Source organism: Triticum urartu, chromosome 7A (assembly GCF_056163025.1).
Source record: "Triticum urartu cultivar PI428250 chromosome 7A, HENAU_Tu73, whole genome shotgun sequence".
NCBI classification, from domain to species: Eukaryota; Viridiplantae; Streptophyta; class Magnoliopsida; order Poales; family Poaceae; genus Triticum; species Triticum urartu.
In genome coordinates this window covers 235860263-235864968 of record NC_141879.1, presented here as the reverse complement: position 1 = coordinate 235864968, position 4706 = coordinate 235860263, and the positions used below count along the sequence as shown (strand labels likewise).

Here is a 4706-nt window from a genome sequence, read left to right as displayed (position 1 = left end):
GATATTCCCATGTGTCCTCGGGAGCGCTTTACATCATATAAGAGTTTGTCCAGGCTTGTTCTTTGCTACAAAAAGGATTGGGCCACCTTGCTGCACTTTATTTACTTTTGTCACTTGTTACTCGTTACAAATTATCCTATCACAAAACTATCTGTTACCTATTATTTCAGTGCTTGCAGAGAATACCTTGCTGAAAAACGCTTATCATTTCCTTCTGCTCCTCGTTGGGTTCGACACTCTTACTTATCGAAAGGACTACGATAGATCCCCTATACTTGTGGGTCATCAAGACTCTTTTCTGGCGCCGTTGCCGGGGAGTGAAGCGCCTTTGGTAGGTGGAATTTGGTAAGGAAAAATGTATATAGTGTGCTGAAATTTACTGTCACTTGTTACTATGGAAAGTAATCCTCTGAGGGGCTTGTTCGGGGTATCTTCACCCCGACCAGTTGTGACGCCCCCGATTTGACCGTACACTAATCATACACGCAAATGTGTACGATCAAGATCAAGGACTCACGGGAAGATATCACAACACAACTCTAGACACAAATTAAAATAATACAAGCTTTGTATTACAAGCCAGGGCCTCGAGGGCTCGAATACAAAAGCTCGAAAACACAAGAGTCAACGGAAGCAACAATATCTGAGTACATACATAAGTTAAACAAGTTTGCCTTGAGAAGGCTAGCACAAAAGCAACATTGATCAAAAAGGCAAGGCCTCCTGCCTGGGAGCCTCCTAACTACTCCAAGTCGTCATCGGCCGTCACGTAGTAGTAGGCACCCTCGGGGTAGCAGTAGTCATCAGTGGTGTCGTCTGGCTCCTGGGATCCGTCATCTGGTCACAACAAACGGGTACGGGGGAAAAGAGGTAGCAAAGCAGCCGTGAGTACTCATCCAAAGTACTCGCAAGACTTACATCAGATCTAAACTAAGTATGCATCTGTATCAAAGGAAATGGGATGTATCTGTGGACTAAACTGCAGAATGCCAGAAAGAAGGGGAAAGCCTAGCCTATCGAAGACTAGCATCTTCAAGCATCTTGTAGCATATAGAATAGTATAGCTCAACATAATGTAAAGTAGTAGTGTTATCAACCTCGGCCAGAGATCCTTTCTCGACTCCCTGCGAGAAAGCAATCCCAGAGCCATACTATCCATTTCTCATCACAATCCAGATCTCATCACAAGTATCCAGTTCTAGTTGTATCGATCGGGATACAACTTCAAGTGTCCATTACTGTAGGACAGGCTATTGATAGATGTTTTCTTCCCTGTAGGGGTGCACCAACTTACCCACCACGCTCGATTAACTCCGGCCGGACACACTTTCCTGGGTCATGCCCGGCCTCGGCCAAACAATACGCCGCAACCCGACCTAGGCTTAATAGAGAGGTCAGGATGCCGGACTAAGCCTATGCCCCAGGGGTCATGGGCCATCTCCAGGGAATCCCTGCACGTTGCGTACGCGGCCGGTGAGCAGACCTAGCAGCCTCCTTCAAAAAGGCAGGTGCTTACCAGTCCAACCCGGCACGCATCGCTCAGTCGCTGACGTCTATTAAGCTTCGACTGATGCATACAACGCAGAACGCCCATACTATGCCCACGTGATGGTTAGTGCTATCAGGCCAAAGGCCCCTCGGATCAAATATCCAAATCATAGTGGATTAGGAATGCGCGGTAACAAGTAGAGACTCACGACATATGTGACCCCGTCGCCCCGTCTTGAGTACTAGCGACAAGGGCTAAGAATGCCCTGCCACGCCTCGTAAGTATCTCGCGGGCACCTTCCAGGTCAACCCGACTCCACATCACTCGCTATTAAGCTCGCGCGGGTACCCCTCAGGGCTGACACGTCTTTAGTAACATGGCTCAGTGTAAAGTCATAGTAGCCATAGTAACTATGTATCTAACACAAGGGGAAAACCAGAGGAATCACCCCCGGTGAATTCCACTCGTTGTAATCACCAAGTTGAACGTAAGAGGATCCACCCTCGAGGTTCACACTTGAGGGGTTGCATGACAGAGCCGTATCAGAAGTGGTTAAGGAGGAAATCACCCTCGATGGCCACGACCGAATAGCTACACTACAGAGCTCTCATCAGGAGTGATGTAAGAGGTTCCACCCTCGGCACTCGATGGTAACTCTGCGGAGTCGTACAACTAGGGGGGGGTGATGTGCGGTGTCGGGGGCCTGGACGTCGATCATGTTGATCGAGTCATCGAACATAAAGCGAGGCAACTGGGACAAGGTGGGGTCATTGATGGATCTCTAACCAACCTATAGTAAGCAGTTTAGGATAAGCAGGTAAGGTATGAAAGCAGGTAACAAAAACAGGCTATGCATCAGAGTAGGATCATACATAAAGCAGTAGCAGTTCTAATGAAAGCATGAGAGGGAAAGAAATGGGGATATCGGAATGCTCAAGGGGGGGGGGGGTTGCTTGCCTGGAAGCTCTGTTGAAAAGGAAGAAGTGTCGTCGTCGACGTAGTCAATCACAAGGGCATCAGCATCGTTCTCGGGGTCTACCGGAGAGAAGAGGGGGGAAGAAACAATAAATAGCAATCATATAAATGCAACAAAAAGCACGATATGGCAGTAAGCTATGCTAGGAGTGCTCTAACGCGGTACTACACGTAGCAGACGGAGAGGGAAAACATCCGGAGGGGTTTTCCCGGCGTCTGGCTTTTTCCGGAAAAATGAAAGAGAGGGGATGGTTCCATGTTCAGCATGTTAGGAGCACGTGACAGATGAAAGGGCCGCGTATTCGGATTCATCTCGTCGTTCTGAGCAACTTTCATATATAAAGTTTTTCGATCCGAGCTATGGTTTATTTTCTATGAATTTTCAAAGTTTTAACAATATTATGAAATTATTAGGTTTAACATTAATTCGAAAAAAGACTAAATTGCTACGTGCACACACAAAGTGTACACGGCAGAGTAGTACAGAGGTTGGCAGTGGGCCCTGTTGACTGTTGAGTCAGCAGTCAACTATTGACCAGTCAAAAAGTTTGGCTGGGGTCCACATGTCATTGACCCAACTTAATTAATCAGATCTAATTAGGTAACCTAGTTAATTAGGGTAGTTAAACAGGGTTAATCAAGTTAAATAATTAATTACTAACTAATTAAGTAATTAACTATTTTTATTAATATATTTTTTAAACCTCTTTTTTTAAGAAAAGGGGCTTGTGGGGCCCCTTTGGCAGGGGCCCAGCCATGCCTTAGCGTGCGCTGGGCGAAGTGGGGTGGCCGGGTGCTGGCGCCCGCACCCGAGGGGCAAAAGAGGGCGCCGGCGGAGCGCTTGCCCGGCTCGGGCAATGGCCGGTGGCGGCGGCAGGGACGAGCCCGAGCGGCGTAGCGCTTCCCGCGGGGCAGGGCGCGCCAGCGGGAGCGGCGGGGCTTGGCGCGATCCGGGGAGAGGCAGGGGCACGGCGGCCAGCGCTTGGGGAGGCAGCGGGCTGCGAGGGGAGCACGCGGGCACGCTCGCGGTGAGCGGCCGAAGCAGGTGGGCGGAGAGGCGCGGGCAGCGGGGACGCGGTCCGGCGCGGCGGTGGCGGGACAGGGGCGGAGCGGCGCGGCCGCAGTGGCGAAGGCAGGCGAGCGGGGCGGGTAGCGGCACGAGGGCCAGCGGGTGAGAGGCGAGGCAAGCTGTGTGGCGGAGCAAAGTAGCAGTGGGCGGCAGAGGAGGACGGCGGCGACGCAAGCGGCTGCGGGCGGAGACACGGGCGCAAGCGGTGACAGCGTGCACGGGGTTCGGGGGCACGTTCGCGCAAGGCACAAGCATGGGTTGCGGGCGGTGGGGCAGGCGACCAAGCCGCAAACGGCACACACGCCGGCGGGCATGGGACAAGCGGCTGCAGACAGCGGTGGAGGCAGAAGCAGCGGGAGCCGCAGGGCCTGGTAGCGGGAGGAGGCGCTGAGCACGATGGGGTGGTCGGCAACGAGCTCCGCGAGTCGTGGCCACGACGACGAGTACCACTGCGGCGACTAGCTCGGGCCCGACGACGGGGGAAGCTACGGGCGCGGGATCGAGCTAGTGAGCGAGGGGGAATGACCGCAGGCTCACCGTGGACCTATAGGTGTGCACAAGTGGGCTCAGGGAGGGCTCGTGGTGGCCGGCGTTGGAGAAGATCGACGGCGAGGTTTTGGTGGCCTCGGCCTTTGACGGAGACGATGAGGTCGATGCGCTATTCCCCGAGATGAAGCAGAGCGCCAACTCGATGGAGGCGAGCGAGGCAAAGCTCGTGGACACGAGCCACGGGCGAGGAAACGCCGGTGGCCGCGGGATCTCGGAGTGCACGGCGACGACAGTGTTCTAGGAGGAGACAGCGCACGAGGGAGAGGGGAACAAGCGACGGGGAAATATCTCGGGTGCTGACGAGGCCGAGAGGGGGGGCTTGGCCTTATCCCCTCAACGGCGTGGGCTGGCTCGGGCGAGCCGAGGCCAGGGGGAACCGGGGGAGGACCTGGTGCGATTGAGCTGGGCCGGCCTAGGTAGCCTTGGCCTGGGAGGGGAAAGGCAGGGGCCTTTCTCTATTTTTGGTTTTCTTTTATTTATTTTTAGGGCATTAAACCAATTTAAAAAAATGATTTCTCCATCAATATTACTTATGACTTATTTTCCATAGAATGAACATTTAGTTTAGACATTTGAAAACTTTTGAGTTTGACTTGATTTTGAATTTGAATTTGAACATGATTT

At 52.7% G+C, this 4706-nt stretch overlaps 1 long non-coding RNA gene across 1 annotated transcript; it reads right to left on the bottom strand.

Moving 5' to 3' along the window:
* Nucleotides 1-564: 564 nt before the first annotated feature.
* Nucleotides 565-4380, bottom strand: LOC147959150 (uncharacterized). The gene is made up of 3 exons (XR_015610967.1): nt 4071-4380; nt 2447-2524; nt 565-837 (listed from the first exon to the last, which is right to left on the bottom strand). It is a non-coding gene; the product is annotated as an uncharacterized LOC147959150 (long non-coding RNA).
* Nucleotides 4381-4706: the final 326 nt, after the last annotated feature.